This window comes from Peromyscus californicus, unplaced genomic scaffold (genome assembly GCF_007827085.1).
Source record: "Peromyscus californicus insignis strain IS unplaced genomic scaffold, ASM782708v3 Scaffold_4__1_contigs__length_199733344, whole genome shotgun sequence".
Taxonomy (NCBI): Eukaryota; Metazoa; Chordata; class Mammalia; order Rodentia; family Cricetidae; genus Peromyscus; species Peromyscus californicus.
In genome coordinates, this window is record NW_026294562.1 from 159050489 (window position 1) to 159067483 (window position 16995).

The window sequence follows — 16995 nt, forward strand, 5'->3', positions numbered from 1 at the left end:
GAAGAGAAGCTGGGGGGCGAGGAGAGGGAAGTCTGTAGAGCCAGGCCCGGTGGTAGGGCAGAGTCCTACTAAAGAGAACGGACTACATCTGATGTAGAGTCCCACATCAGAAGGCAAATGTTGCCCTCCCTACCCTCAGCAGGTCCCAAGCACTTACAGGCACTGGTTCAAATTCTTTGCAGATGTTACTGCTCACAGAGGTCTCTCAAAAGCCCCGTGAGATAGGTACTATCTTAGCGCCATTTTACAGAAGAGGAGACTGAGGCCCAGAAGGGTAAGTAACATGCCTGAGCTCACACAGGTTCACATGTTCTTGAGAACTTGGAAACACACACACACACACACACACACACACACACACACACACACACGGTGCGCATGCACGTATTAGCTCCATCTTCAGCTGAAGTCTGGACTCCCTACTAAGGGACACTTTTCAAAAATAGCAAAGGATGAGCAGAAAGCTATTCGTGTCGGTTTGTAGTAGGAAAACCTGCCCCCAGCTAATCACAACCCCACTTCTTTTGACATAAAATATGTCAAAATTAAGCCAGCTGCCAGCTTAATGCTTATTAATGTGTAAAAGAAGTAATTATCCTAAATATTTACAAGAGAGGCAGAGAACACCCAGCCACGGAATGGAGCACTCTTTCTGTGGTTGTAACAGGGACGTACTGCCCACGGCTCCTGCCCACCCAGGCCCATCTGGACAGTGGGCCTCTAGGCAGGGTCTGCTCTGACAGTTTTGTATGTCAGACCCTCCCTGCCTCTCCCCACCCTTCCCCACCAGAGGCTCCAGCAGGGCTGTCCCTCACCCACGCTTGCTCAAGAGCCTTTCCTGCAAGCCTCCCCAGCTCCTCCTGCTGCTCTCCAGGTGGATTCCAGCATGCTCCACCACCCTCAGAACTCCCCATCAGAGGCTGTGCCAGAGCCTTCCCCTCCCCTGCTCCTGCCCATCAGAGGCTCTGGCAGGGACTCCAGGAGAAGCCGCTCGCTCAGGGTGTGGGAGAACATCTTGGAGTTACTCATGCAGGACAGACCCGGACGCTGCTGGGAGCCAGGAGGCAATTGGGGAAAGATTGATTTTAGAGACTCAGCGTGGGAGTGTGTAAATCAGCTGAGGAAGTGTGCCAGGCAGCGCTCACACCTCACACTGTGCCGCATCATGTCTGAGGTCATGGGGTCCTCGGAGACAAGGTCTGGCCTTGTAACGGCCTACAGGTGGCTGCTTTATTAGCTCAGTTGCCAGTGTAATATTATTCTCCAGAAGTGCCCTGTCCCAGACACACCTGTAGGAGATCCATCCTGGGCAAGGTCCTCCTTCTCCTGTGGCACTGTGTTGGACCAACTTACCCTGCCCTACTCACCCCTACTCACCATCACTCCCCACAGCTCCATGGACACTGCTGGCCCACTGGGTCTCTGACTCATGTTAATTCATGTCAACATGGGGTGTGTGTGACAGATAAGGACAGGAGAGTATATTCCAACCTCACCTCTCCCAGGCGGGACTTGAAGGCATGTGACAGACAGGACATGATATATTAGTTAGCTTACTCATCGGTGTGCCCCCAAACCTGACAGGAGCAACTTAAAGGAGAAACAGTTCATTTGGGCCCGTGCTTTCAGAGGCTGTGACGGTTAACTTGAGTTGTCAACTTGACATGACCCAGGGTCACTCGGAGAGTCTCAGGGAGGGACTGTTTAGATTGAATTATGTCTGGGGGAAGGGATTGGCTGAACTGATGTGGGAAAGCCCAGCCCACTGTGGGCAGCTCCAACCCCTAGACAGGTGGTCCTGAACTATGTGGAGTCGAGATAGAGGACTGAGCACAAGCAAGCCATTGAGTGAGCATGTGTGCATCTGTGTCTCTCTGCTCTTGACTGCAAGCAGGCAAGTGAGCATGCGTGCATCCGTGTCTCTCTGCTCTTGACTGCAAGCAAGCGAGTGAGCATGCGTTCATCCATGTCTCTCTGCTCTTGACTGTGGATACGGTGTGGCCAAGCTGTGTGACATTCCTGCCTTGACTTCCCCAAAGCAATGGATTGCAGCCTGGATTCATGATCAGAAATAAGCCCTTTTCTCCCCTACGTGGCCTTCTGCCACAGCATCAGAAACAAAGCTAGAATGAGGAGCCACAGTCCATGACAGGGAGTGCAAGGCTCCCAGGGCAGCTCTATGCACAGTGGCAGGAGCCTGGGGTGGCAGCTTCTCACATCTTAGTGGATCAGTCCAGAAGCAGTTATCACCTTCAAAGCTTTCCTCCCAGAGACCTGCTTCTGTGAACTAGGCCATAGTCCAAAGGTTCGGCAGTCTCCCACCAGCCAGGGATCAAGTGTTCAGGCACAGGTCCGTAGGGGACATTTCTCCTTCAAACCATAGCACACACCTAGGTGGCTGTTCTTCTGTCGTGGTACTAGTAGGCCCTAGTCCTTGCCCATTGTGATAATGGCTGGGCCAACCTTAGCTTTCCTACTTCTAAGGCCAGTGGCTTGCAGTGTTCTCTGGGACCACACCATCAGCCCCAGGAAGGCCCTACATCACACCCTGTTCCTCTTTCGCTGGCCTGGTTCATCTGGGCATCCATCTTCCTGCAGAAAAGAGGCAGGCAGCAGCCAAGGGGCCTTCCCCGTGAAGCCCCCGTCACTGCGTCAGATGAAGTGGTCCCTGCTGGGTGCTTTGCCAGGGTCTACGAGGCAATTCAAGATGAGAAATGGAATGGTGGCTTCAGAACAGCAAATCATTCCAGCAGCCCTTCAACACCTCGAAGAAACAAGCTCTTTGTGTGTGTGTGAAAATGGGGAATATATTGTTTTTCAGTCTTTGGAAGACTGTTTTCTCATCTTGAAATCACAAGCTGCTTTCTTCCAGTGAGACTTATAAATACATCCAATTATCGACATTCAATATAGGAAATAAAGTTCTGAAATTGTTTTCTTCCCCATGTACAGAGCAGGCTGGCCAGGTTGCACAGGTGATAATTACTTTTATTTCTTAAAATGAGCCAAGCCAGTGTGGAGGGACTGGCAGTCCGCCGTTTATTACTTCCCCTTTATTGCATTGCCCATGTTGTGCTGGGCTATTCATTGGTGTAACTCCATTACCCTATTTCAAGATCTTGATAAAAATGAATGAAATTCCTAATTTCCAAAGTATGAGTGCTAAATTCTAGAGTAGGAGGACCTCGTTCTATAGAGGGTATCCTGTTGAGAAACTCCTGAAGGTGGAGGCTGTGCTAGCTCTTTGATCCAAGTTACTGGATGTCTTTGTTGGACAGTAAGTGGGGCTCTGATGGTATTCAGAAGGTGTCCCATTTGGGGGCTCCTGTTAGGGTAGCCCTGTGGGAAAGCACCTATATACTGTGTCCCCAGCAGTCATCTGTCCTTTTACCCATGCCAACATCAAGACTGGGTTACATATGAGGCAGGTTTGGTAAGCCAGCACTCAGGAGGATCACAAATTCAAGGCCAACCTGGCCTACTGTCTTAGTCAGTGTTCTATTGCTGTGAAGAGACACCACAACCAAGGCAACTCTTAGAAAAGAAAGCATTTAATTGGGGCTGGCTTACAGTTTCAGAGTTTTAGTTCGTTATCATCATGGCCGGGAGCATGGAGGCACAGGCAGGCATCGTGCTGAAGAAGTGCTTAGAGTTCTGCATCCTGCCCACAGCAGGAAGAGAGAGAGAGAGAGAGAGAGAGAGAGAGAGAGAGAGAGAGAGAGAGAGAGAGAGAGAGAGATAAGTGAAGGAAGAGAGAGGGACCTAGCTTGGGCTTTTGAAACCTCAAAGCCCACCCCCAGTGACAGTCTTCCTCCAACAAGGCCACACCACTTAATCCTTCTAATCCTTTCAAACAGTTCCACTCTCTGGTGACTAAACATTCAAATATATGAGCCTATGGGGGCCATTCTTTTTTATAATTTTATTTTTTTTATTCTTATTTTATGTGCACTGGTGTTTTGCCTACATGTGTGTCTGTGTGAGAGTGTCAGACCTTGGATTTACAGATAGTTGTAAGCTGCCATGTGGGTGCTAGGAGTTGAACCCGGGTCCTCTGGAAGAGCAGCCAGTGCTCTCAACCACTGAGCCATCTCTCCAGCTCTAGGGCCATTCTTATTCAAACCACCACAGCTACAAAGCAAGTCTCTATGTTTAAAAAAAATGGTGATGGTGACCAAGAGGTGACACCTGAGTCTTCTCCCTCTCCTGATGGACTTGCCACTAACCTGACACCATCCACTCTTCCTCCTCAGTGCGTGTCTCTCCTCCCTGTGACCTCTGTCTTTAAGGACCTATTCTATTCCATACCTTCTCTCTTCCATGACATCCTCCTTCCAGGGCCTCTCTCTTCAGTGGTCTCTCCCTTCCATGACCTCTACTTTCTATCACCTCTGCTTTTCATTATCTCTGCCTTCTTATGACCTTCCTCTTCCATGACTTTCCCTTGGATGGCCCATCTCTTCTGTGGCTTCCCCGTGTGACCACCAAGGTTCCCAGACTGGCTACCCATCTGGCTGTATCTCTGCTTATCTGAAGGCCTCACATTCATCAGAGTTTTCAACAGTAAACAGACTTTCAACTCAGCCACCCCTCTCAGAAGAGAAATGTATGGGGTTAGGGGGGATGCCATGTAGCACAGAAGCAGAAAGGCAGGCTTAGGAAACACAGGATGAGGTTAGAGAGATGGCTAGGAGGTGAGTACTTGCTGTGCAAGAATCAGGACCTAAGTTCAGATCCCTGGTACCCAGGTAAAAGCTGGGCCATACATCTGTAACTCCAGCACTGAGTGGGAGGGCAGAAATAGGTAGATTCCTTAAGCTCATTAGCTGGCTGAATTGATGATGAGCCCAAGGTTCAGAGAGACCCTATCTCAAAAAATAGACAGTGATAGAGGAGGGTAGCCAATGTTGACCTCTGGCCTCTATACACATGTGCACACCTACACACAAACATACATATATCATACACAATACACACAGGCACAGACATATACACAAAAAATAAATAAGGGAAGGAAAGAAAGAAAAGCAAGCAGGCAGGACCTGGGAAGCTGGTAGCCGAGTGCATCCCTAAGCCACACCCCTGGGACCACAGCAGCTGTTACTGCTGCAGAGACGGTTGCCACCACCTCTACCCCTGGGTACAGGTCGCACTGACACTGCATCCTGGCTTCACACTCTGCATGGCCAGAGTCCTTAGAGGGACTTGTCTCGTCCCTTTCAGTCTCTGGTGAGGCAGGGGATGATGGGACTGCACAGCATCTGTTAGCTTTCTCATTGCTGTGACCAAGTGTACAGAAAAACATTTGAGTGGGGGGAAGGTTTCTTTTTCTCCTGGTTTTAAAGAAGGGTTTGGTCCCTTCATGTGCTTGGGCAGAGCATATTCCCAGCAGCATGTGGCAGGGATCTTTCTTCACCTCACAGTGGACGAAAAAGAGAGAAAAGGGAGAGGCTGGAGACACGATACCCCAAAGAGCCCACCCAAGTGGCCCACTTCCCCAGCCAGGCCTCACCTCCTTGTTTCTCGAAGTCCTCCACAACAGTGCCACCAGCTGAGGACTCTCAGCATTTGACGAGCCTGTGGGGGGTGCAGACTTGAACTAAAACGGCACCTCCCTGAGTTCTAATCCCCAAATAAGAAGATCCTGACAGATACCCACAAAGCCCAACAGCACAATGATGGATCAGTTTGGGATACAAGCATCCCTCCATATAACATCTTGGAAAGTTTTTTTTTTCCATAATCTTACCCTGAATTTTGCAGTTGCAAAATTCCAAACCTAGCTATTTTTATTTCAGCTAAGTACGAGGTTCTTGTTTCACAGTTTGGTATCATTTTTAATTTCGGTTTATGTGTGGTGATACATGCATGTCACTTCTTTGGCTCCAAAGTTCTTCCCTGGCTCTGCCTCCTTGACATTGCTAGATGCAGATTCCTCAACCATGAAATGCCTGCTTGAAACTGTGTGGTGAGAAAGAAATGTGTAGACTACAAAGTCAGCAGACTGATGTTGAGTCCAGGCAGGGGACATCTGGGCTTCACGCTCCCAATTTGAGACCAAGTGGTATTTGCTTCCTAGGCAGGGAATTTCCAAGGGTTAGAAGTTTTGAACACCAGGGCTCTTAGAGGACTGTATAGCATGATGCAGATGTGGTACTTTCCTTAGCAGGACACTGAAGATTATGAAAGAACATGGACAGTAAGGAGGAGCATTGTATTAGTGTTCTCTAGAGGAACGGAACTGATAGAATCAATCTCTATATATAGAAAGGGGACTTATCGTAGTGGCTTACAGGCTGTGGTCCAGCTAGTCCAACGATGGCTGTCTACCAATGGAACGTCTAAGAACCCAGCAGTTGTTCAGTCCATGGGGCTGGATGTCTCAGCTGGGCTTCAGTGTGTGTCGGAATCCCCAAGAAGTGAAGCAAGAGTGAGTATAGGCAGGCAAAGAGCGAATGCTTCCTTCTTCCTGTCTATAGGCTGTCACCCGGAGAGAGGTGTGGCCCAGATTCTAGGTGGATCTTCTCACCTCAAAAGACCCAGATTTAGGGTGGGTTTTCCTACTTCAAATAATTCAAGCAAGAAAAATCCCACACAGATATATCCAGGAGTTTGGGTTGCAGTTAATTCCAGATGTAGTCAAGTTGACAACCAAGAATAGCCATCACAAATATGAATGTAAAAACCTACATCCCCAGCTTTGCTGTTTACTCACTGTGCAGCACTGGGGAAATTACCCGACCTTTCTGAGCCTCTGTTTTCTCATAGGCAAATGGAAATGGTAAACTGCAGCTCAGAGGATCAATGAGATTATATTGACTGGTCCCAGAAGATCCTCCAGTTCAATCCTTGGTCGATGTTGAAGTCACATTATTTAAGTGGCCAGTTGAGAAGTGGAAGGCATTAGGAAGGAACCAGCGTCGTATCCTCAAGATGTGAGGGTGGGTATTCTCATTCCATTTCTGTTGCTGTGATAAAATGCCCCAACAAGGTCTGGAGAGATGGTTCAGCAGTTAAGAGCATTGACTGCTCTTCCAGAGGACCCAGGTTCAATTCCCAGCACCCACATGGCAGCTCACAACTGTCAGTAACTCCAGTTCCAGGGGATCTGACACCCTCTCACAGACATGCATGCAGGCAAAATACCAATGCACATAAAATAAAATTTAAAAAAAAATTTAAGAATGTCCTGACAAAAGCAACGTCAAGGAAAAGGGGGTTTATTTCGGCTCACAGTTACCATCCACAGATCACAGTTTCAGGTTACAGTCCATCATGGTGGACAAGTCAGGGAGGCAAGAACTTATAACATCCAGTCACATTGCGTCTACAACCAAGAATAGAGAGGAATGAATGCATGTGGTGGCTTGCTTCTGCTCATTATGATTTCTCCACTCTTATACACTTCAGGACCCCTTGCCTAGGGAATGGTGCCACTCACGGTGGGCTGAGTCTTCCCACATCAATTGACTTAATGAAGATATTTCCACAAGCCAACCCCATTTAGATAGTCCCTCATTGATACTCTCCTGAGGTAACTGGAAGTTGTGTCAAGCCAACAATTAAAACTAACCATTACAGTGGGTGAGCCACCCTTCTGTACACCTACAAAGCAACCTTCTTGGTCGAAAGGGGCAAGTCTACAACCTTAAACCCAAGTGGCTGGCTCACAGCTCCTTCAAGGACTAACTGGGCCTGAGAGCTACACAACCACCTCAAGCCCACAGGATGTTGGTCTAGCCAGAGATGCTGAAGGAATTCGGAGATACTGAATCCATTACAGTGGGGGAGGGGCTCCTTCTGTACCCCACCTCTATCCTAGCCTGAAGCTCCATCCTGCAGGACACTGCTTATATAAGCATGTGCTTGTATATGGGGAAGAGGGTCTGCAAGGAGGCATATAAGGTTAGTAAGAGGGTTGAGGTCGTGGAATAGATTCCAAACTTTACGTCACAGTTTTCTCCTGGCTGGGGCCACACCCTTGCATTGTGATGCTCTGGGGCCTCTCATTTCAAGGTGGAGTCTATTTTCAGCAGACCCTGGAAAGCAGTAACTAGGGGATTTGCTTTAAATAATGGAACATTAGCAAAAGCAGAGGCCTTTGAAGGTGCTCACCCATCAGATCTAGTCTCCTGCCATTCCTGGAGACCCTGCCATGGCAATCATGGGAAGATAGCCTAGCTAACCTGACAGAGGGTGACACACAGGGTTACCAGACACAGGTGCAAGGCCGTCTTAAGTTATCCATCCTCCAGTTGACTCCACAGCTGGCTCAGAGCCATGAATGACTCCTGTTGAGACCATCTAAGTGGGCTTCAGTTCCCTGAGTGACATCTAGCCACTGTATGGGGCAGGGCACAATGTCGAAATCATATGTGACTCAAATCAAAAATAAGAGACCCTGGAATATTGTCTCAGAGAGGTACCTGGGGCAGATGTTGAAAGGGCTATTTTCCAAATGGAGCCAGTCTGGAGGGGCAGGTCCCTGAAGCATTGGGGACAAAGTATGCTCTTCACCTGACCTCAACCTGAAGCATAGTGTGACCTTAGTGTAGAAAAGGCTGCAGGGTCCCAATTCTGTTTGAATGCTGTGGTGGTTTGAAAGAAAATAGCCCCCAAAGGTAGTGGCACTATTAGTAGGTGTGGCCTTGTTGGAGGAAGTGTGTCACTGTGGGGGCGGGCTTTGAGGTCTTTTTCTCAAGCTCCCTTCAGTGTGACTTCAGTCCACTTCCTGTTGCCTACAAGATATAGCACTCTCAACTACCAGCACCATGTCTGCCTGCATGCCACCATGCTCCCCGCCATGATGATGATGGACTGAACCTCTGAACTGTGAGCGAGCGCCTCAGTTGAATGTTTTCCTTTGTAAGAGCTGCCGTGGTCATGGTGTCTCTTCACAGCAATAGTAACCCTAACTAAGAGAGACGCCATGATGATTCATCACTATCCTGACTGGACTTAGAATCGCCCAGGTGGTGAGGCACATCTCTGGTGTCTCCGGAAGAGCATTTCCATGGAAGATAGACACAGTAGGGAGGACCCACCCTGAATGAGCAGCACCGTCTGTCTCATAGGCTGAGGACCTGGATGGAGTGAAAGGGGAAAGGAGAGAGCCAGCCAAACACTAGCGATGCCTCTCTCTTTTCTCTGCTGCCTGGCTGCCCCGATGTGAGCTACCCTGCTCCCTCAGGCCCACCCCTTCCTGAAGGACTGAGAACTCCAAAACAGTGAGCAAAAATAAGTAATTCCTCCCTTGAGTTTCTACTGCGGGGTATTTTGGTCAAAGACATGGTAAAAGTAATTATTATGGGCACTTGATAGTTTTGTTATGTTGGGGGATCCAGGAGGCAGCACCCCCACATAAATCTCTGCAGTACTATAAGGGTCAGGCAGTGGCCACTCAGGAAGGGAGCATTCCAGATGGGAGAACTGAAACACATCAGGGTTCTGTGAGCTCCTATGAGAACCAATCCAGGGACCACCAGGGATACCAAGAAGGGTCTTTCAGACGGAATGATCTCTGTGTTAGAGCCACTGAGACAAGCCTACGGGAACTCGGCCTACACAGGTAAGGGTGTACAGAACATGACTCGTGTGGGGTGCACAAAACAGGAACATCAGACACCTGTGTGTGCTGTGACCACAGTGCCTGGCAGAGAAACTTAAGAGATTAAAGATTTCTTTCTGCTCACAGTTCCAGAGCGTTTCAGCCCATCAGAGCAGGACAGGCATGATGGCGGACCTGCTTACATCATAGCGGCAGGGGTGTGTGGCAGAGACCAGTTGCATCATGAGAGACAAGGAAGCAGAGAGTGAGACAGGAAATAGGCAGAGATAACAGACTTCTGAGGACCCCCCCCCCGCCTCTACCCCATGACCTTGTTTCCAGATCCTCCCCAAATAGCACCATGAAGTAGTTGTTGGAAACCCAGCTTAGAGTGAACATTGGAGAAGCCAGGATTATCAATCACATGGGGCCTATTTTCTTCAAAGGAAGGAAATTTGAATGACTCCTGGTCACCCGGAATGCCAGGGAAAGTGGTCAAACAACCTGGTGATCCTTTGCTGTTCTATTAGGAGCCAGCCTCCACCTGAATCCCCCCAATATCCTGAGCATTGTTTAGACCCTAATCCTGGGCTTTGTCTCTCATTGAATAGAACCCATCCCTAAGGAAGAGGCCCCATGTGCTTTGCATCCTCCATCAATAGAATCCATCCTTAGGCTTATTTCATACCCTTCCTTTCTAGGTCCTAGCCCTGAGCTCTGACTATCAGTCAATAGAATTCATTCTTATTGTAAAGGTCATGGGTGCTTTGCTACTTTGCAAGGGAATTTTGATGTAGCCAGTCCTGGAGCTTTGTTATGAAAACCATCCAGTGGAGACTTTTCCCCCAGAGTTTTACTGTGCTTAAATGTATTAGAAGAACAAACTACAGCATCAGTTTCCGGAAGTCTTGACCCAGTGCCTGCAAAGATGGTACTGACTCTCACATGGATTGTCTTCCCACCCGCCTTGAGGATTGTGGGGTCCCCAACAACTAGGGACTGTGTGTTCAAAACATAAGCCTGTGGGAGATGTTTCAGATTCAAACCAAAACAGTAGGGGATTTGACATGGAGATAACTAGGAGCCAGGAGGCCATCCCCAGCTTAGCCTTGACCATCAGCGCTTCTAGGGAACGGAGCACAGAGCCAAGGGAGAGAAGTCCTCTGCCCACTGCACTGAAGGTAAGGCCCACAGCTGAGATCCATGGCAAAGGGTTGACCTGACCAGGCCCAGGGGCCACGTCTCTAGTTACCTTCTTCTGCTGTGACAAACACCATGCGTAAGAGCAACTCGGGGAGAAAAGAGTTTCTTTGTCTTCCATTCATTTCTCTGTCACACCCCATCACTGAGGGAAGTTGAGGCAGGAATTGAAGCAGAGGACACGGAGAAATGCTGTCTCTCATGGCTTACTCATCTTGTTTTGTTTTGTTTTGTTTTTTTTAAATACAACACACCTGCCCAGGGATGGCACTGCCCATGTTATTAACCAAGAAAATACTTCCACAGACTTGAGGTTCCCTCTTCCCAGGTGCTGGGGTGGTGGTGGTGGAACTTCACCCTATTCAGAATATCAGCTATTACCTACCAATCATTCAGAAAAATTAGCAGAGACCTAGGAAGTTGCTCTTGCCCAGCTCAGAGCAGACAGCATTACAGTCTCAGAATCAGATGCCAAGTTCACGGCTGCAGGGTGAGCTAGCGGGGCCTTGCTTCCTCTTTGTTCTTTCTGGACATTTGGGTCAAACAGCCTGTGGGAAAAGCATGATTTTATCCGGATCTCAAAGATGAATATCACACTCTCTGTTTAGGGCTTGAGGGAAAGTGGACTGACTCTTGTCTGACAGTGGGAAGGCCAGAGGCAGCCCCAGCACAGGTGACTCTCCAAAGAGGCGTCTGGTCACGGTGCTCAGGCTGCAAATCCACCTGCAGAGTCAGCTGTCTCCCTTAGCACCAAGCTTCTCCAAACGTTCTCGCTTGACTGACTACGGCCCAGAGCCTCTCGGCACAGAGGTCGTTGGAGGTGGGCAGGTAAGCCTTTGTTCACAGGGACCTGAGGGAACTGACTTAAAATCTCTACCAGTACCACCTCTGCTTGAAAGGAGGAGGTAGCAGGAGCCAGGCTGAGAAGAGATCACTTAATCTTTGTGGATATTTCTTGAACTCCACACTGCAGAAAACTTTCTGTCTCTTGTGTCAAGAGCAAACCCCGTCCTTGCTATCACCAGAGACCACTTGCTGTGTGTCTGGGTTTTATTGTTGCTGTGAGCAAAGGCCTGACAGAAATAACTTAAAGGGAGGAAAGGTTTATTTTAGCTTACAGTTTCAGAGGGTTTAAACATGGTCACCATGTGTTTGGACTGAAGAACATCAATGCATTGGGAGTGTGTGTGTGTGTGTGTGTGTGTGTGTGTGTGTGTGTGTGTGTGTGTGTGTCTTAGTTAGGGTTTCTATTGCTGTGAAGAGACACCATGACCATGGCAACTCTTACGAAGAAAACATTTAACTATGATGGCTCACTTACAGTTCAGAAGTTCAGTCCATTATCATCATGGCGGGACATGGCAGCATGCAGGCAGACATGGTGCTGGACAGGTAGCTGCCATATGTTGATATGCAGGCAACAGGAAGTAGATGGTCTCACTAGACATGGCTTGAGCATATATGAGATGTCAAAGCTCACCTCCACAGTGACACACTTCCTCCATCAAGACTACAACTACCCCAACAAGGTCACACCTCCTAATAGTGCCACTCCCTTTGGGTGCTATTTTCTTTCATACCACCACATTTCACTCCCTAGCTCCCAAAGCCTTGTATCCACATCATAATGCAAAAATGCATTAAATCCAACTTCAAAAGTCCCCATAGTCTGTAACAGTCTCAAACTTATTTAAGTCTAAAGTTCAAAGTCTCTTCTGAGATTCATGCAATCTCTTAACTATAATCCTCTATAAAATCAAAATTAAAAAGCAGATCACATACTTCCAACATATAATGGCACAGGATATACAATACCATTCCAAAACATAGGGAAGGGAGTATAGTGAGGAAATACTGGACCAAAGCACAACCAAAAACCAACCGGGAAAACTCCAAACTCTGCATCTCCATGTCTGATGTCAAAATGCTCTTCAGATCTCCAACTCCTTTCAGTTTTGTTGACTGCAACACACTTCTTTCTCTGAGTAGCCACAACTTCACTCTGGAGAGTTAGTGCTCTATCCATTAAATATTCACATTTATTATCAATAAAATCAATTTTGGGTATAAGCTTGTTTTGTAAATCCTGGTTAGCAGATTCCGGAGAATCTTTTTATGTAAGCCTTCATTGCTATTTTTTAAAGCCTGTATCAGTCCCAATAATGACTCATCTTTGTTCTTATTATTAAACCAGTACTTGAACACTGTGTGAATTATTACGATGAGTGTCAAAATGGTACAAGCCAGATACACCTTAGGAAGGTTGTATATTTCCAGGAAAATGTCATTCATCATACAGGCAAAAAGGTTTTTAAATTCTCGTGAGGTAATGTTGTCGGCCATATTACTCAAAGAATTACTCAAAATTTGTTAGTCAGTTTTAAGGTGTAAAATTATTAAGTACTTTTACTTGAAATAAGATGCTTGTTTGCCTAGTTTACCTTTCTGTGGTTTTTTTTTTTTTTTTGTTTTTCTTTTTTTTCGAGACAGGGTTTCCCTGTGTTGCTTTGCGCCTTTCCTGGAACTCACTTGATAGTCCAGGCTGGCCTCGAACTCACAGAGATCCGCCTGGCTCTGCCTCCCTAGTGCTGGGACTAAAGGCGTGCGCCCGCATGGCCCTTTCTGTGGTTTTTGGGGGGTGGTGTAGTAGCACTTTTCAGCCAGCAGGAGTCATTGGTATAGCTCCAAAGCAGGTCCTGTTGAATGCCTTGGCTGGCGGCAGAGTGAGCACAGGCAGTAGGCAGTTCTTCCGGTGACTCCCTGGAGCTTCAGGGCGTGGAGAGTTCCAAGCCACTCTAAGTCCCTCTCTGCCTCTACAGACAATAGGTCTGCGAGCAGGCACAGCTCCAAGCCCTCTCTGTGCCTAAGTAGGGTGCCACCGGGGACAGTGCCATGTCTATTTTAACTAGGTGAAACTGTGGAAGCCTTGGGCTAGGGCGGGAGCCAGTACTCAGGGAGGAGGGGGAACGCCTCACTCACAGCTAAACTTGCTGCTGAACTGAGACCAGATTAGCGGAACCATGTAGGTTTTCCTGGTTTTATGGAGCTCTGCAGGCAGTACCCTGCAGCTTCAAGTGCCCGCCAGCCGGGGAGGAAGCTGAGGGTGGGAACCACCCAGGCCTTTGGAATTTGCCCCATGTGAGTGCCAGATATTGGTGAAATTATTAAGGCCACTCCACGTAATTAAAAGGGAGGTTTATTTTGTGGGGTAACTTACAAGTGAATGGATAGTTTACAGGGTCTGGGAAAGGTGTGGCACAGTCCAGCGGTATTCTCTGGAGAACTCTGCTCGGTCTACCTCCAGCGTCCAGGGTCCAGGAACCAAGAGAGTCAGCCCATCCGGATCTCAGGTCTTCAGGGTCCTCCCTTGACCCCACCTTGTAGGCGTGACAGTTACCGAAGCCTCAATGGGGGTTGGAACTTCCAGATCAAAGCTGGAATAGCTACGCACTACAGATCCTGAAGGTTCCCTCTCCTGTGGGGAAGCATGGGCAATGGACATCAATTCCAAGTTCATTACTCCTTCTACTTAGTTACTTATCTTCCTCTAGGAAGAACTCTTCACATCCAACGCCCTCTCATGCTGCTCCTGTGCCCTCCCAATAGCTCAGACAAGAAGGCCAGCCAGGACTGAGGGTAGAGAGACGGCTCAGTGGTTAAAAGCACTTGCTGTTCTTGCAGAGGACCTAGACTCGGTTCCCAGCGACTACATGATGGCTCACAACTGCCTGTAACTCCAGCCTCAGGGGATCCATCACCTTCTTCTGGCCTCCCAGGGCTCACACATATACACTGTGCACATACATGCACCCAGGCACACACATGTAAAATAAAATTAATTAATTTCAAAAAAAGAAGGCCCTATCTAGACTATCTGGAGTACTTACATTCAGGCCCAGCCCCTGCTGTCTGGACAGCTCACTGTTGAGAGACTGTTGCTCCCACTCCAAGATGGGCACCAATTAGAAGCTCACTGAGATTGAATGTTGTGTCATGCCATGGGGAAATCAGCAAGAACAGCCACTTTGGCTGAAGGGCATTTTGGAAATACGTATTGAAACCAAAGTGAGTGTGGGGAAAGGAAGGGAGGGAGGGAAGAAAGGAAAGAGGGAGGGAGGGCTAAGCCTTCTCATTATCTGGAGTAAAGAAATGCCTCTTCATGCAAGGAGATGGAAAGTACCAGCTTGTGGTTGTGATGGAGGCAAATGAGAGGCCATGTGCGGCTGACAAATGATCTCCTGTCTGTCACATGGGAGACCATGAGGCCAGTTCAGACGTCTGTCCTAGCTCTGCAGGTGTCCGAATGGGAACTGTCTACACAGGGGTAATGAGAGACGGAAGTGTGCCGAGTATGTGTACCAGGTCCTTAAAACATGAGGCAGGGCTGTGGGTTCTCTACAGGCATGGGTTTATGTGCTTAAAGCACTTAAAAGTCTAGGAGAAAATAAACTGAAAGGATTGATTTCAGGGAGACGAGAGGGTATCGTGAAGGAGTCTACTGGGCCCAGAATCTATGGGAGTCATTCCCCGACACCCCCATCCTACCCCCACACCAACTTGTCCCATCTCAGCTCCTGGTTCCACAGTTACAGGTCCAGTTCTGTCCAGGGTGAGGAGGTCAGAAGATATGTATGTCAAAGACTTTTTATAGGGACCATAGACAAGGCTCTCCAGCCTGATGCTTGGGGATGATTGAAGCCCTGAGGAATGGACCTGCCTTGTCTGATGGGCATTCAGACCTTATGTGCCCACTCAGCCGTCCACCTCAGCCCAGTCTTCCACACTCTTGGCTCCAGCCTTCACTACAGACCCTACCCAGGCCCAGAGCCCCTCCTCTTAACTCTAGCTCTAATCACCAACCTGAACTCTGACCTCTGACCCCCACCTCCATTCTACTAACCACTACCTCTGACTCTCCAGTCTCTCAAGGGGTACTCTTCACACCCCCCTCTCCCCTGACCATGCTCTCCAGCCAGGGCCTGCTAGCAACTCAGGAGAGAAGCCAGCCTTTTGTGGGGTAACTGCCAACAGGAGAGAAAATGGTCATCTTTGCCTTTTCTTCATCAGAAGGCAATGTCCTCCCTGTCTTGCCCACTATTTGCAAGACAGCTCTCAGCCCCTCCTCCTTCCTGGTTTCCTGCCTTCTCTTGGTTTCCATGGATTCAGATCTTTGCTCCCAGCACCTGAGTCCCAAGGGAGGGGGAGGGAATGAGGGAGGGAGTGGCCCAGAGGCCTGAGGAGGGGGAGGGGAAGAAGGTTTGGATCAATTCTGCACACATCCACTGACCCAGCCTCTAGAGACCCTCCCAGGAGGTGTTGGGGACTTGCTGATCCCCAATACTTCTCATTTTCTTTTTTTTTTTTTTTTTTTTTGGTAGGGGAGGGGTGTGAAGGAGCTCTAGTAAAAAAAATCACTCCATGATGATATCGAATATCAAAGAAACTCACTGGGGGACTTCCATGACAGGCAGGGTATGCTGTCTGTAACTACCACAAGAGGGGACACTGTCTAAACTGTGTGATGAGTGTCCCATAGGAAAGAGCTGCCTCAAATTCTGCCCATTGTCCTTAGCCTCTGACACTATTATGTTCCAAATCCTAAAACCTGGGTCCAGACAGCCCTGGGTTCTGACATTCAGTAGACTATAAGGAGACAGGCCAGGCAGTGGTGGTGTAAGCCTTTAGTCTCAGCACTTGGGAGACAGAGGCAGGTGGATCTCTATGAGTTCAAGGCCAGCCTGGTCTACAGAGTGAGTTCTAGGATAGTCAGGACACAAAGAAACCTGGGGGTGGGGTGTTCAGAGAATATCAAGGACAAGGACAACATTGGGCTATTCCCAATCCTGCCTAGGAACTTGTTTCTGAGGCTCTGGAACTATCTGCAAAACTAACTGGTCCACTGAAGAGAAGGAAGGGAAGGTGGCCACTGCCTGCTTGGGAGTGACCATGCTGCACAGTGTAGCTCCAGCCAGAGCAAGGTATTACTGGCTGCCCCACTTCGCCAGAGCCCCTGGTGTATGCATAGTGACAAGAGAAAGGGTGGGTACTGTTGCCCACTGTGGCGCTCTCTCGCTCACTGACATGTTTGTGAGTGTGATGTGCATGAATTAGTATGTGGGTACATGCTGCTGTATGTGTGGGTGTGCGTGTACATGCACGTGGGTGCGTGTCAGGGGTCTTCCACAGTTGCCCTCTGTTGTGGGGTATTTGTACACTATATGAAGATGTATTGCTGTGATTGGTGTAAT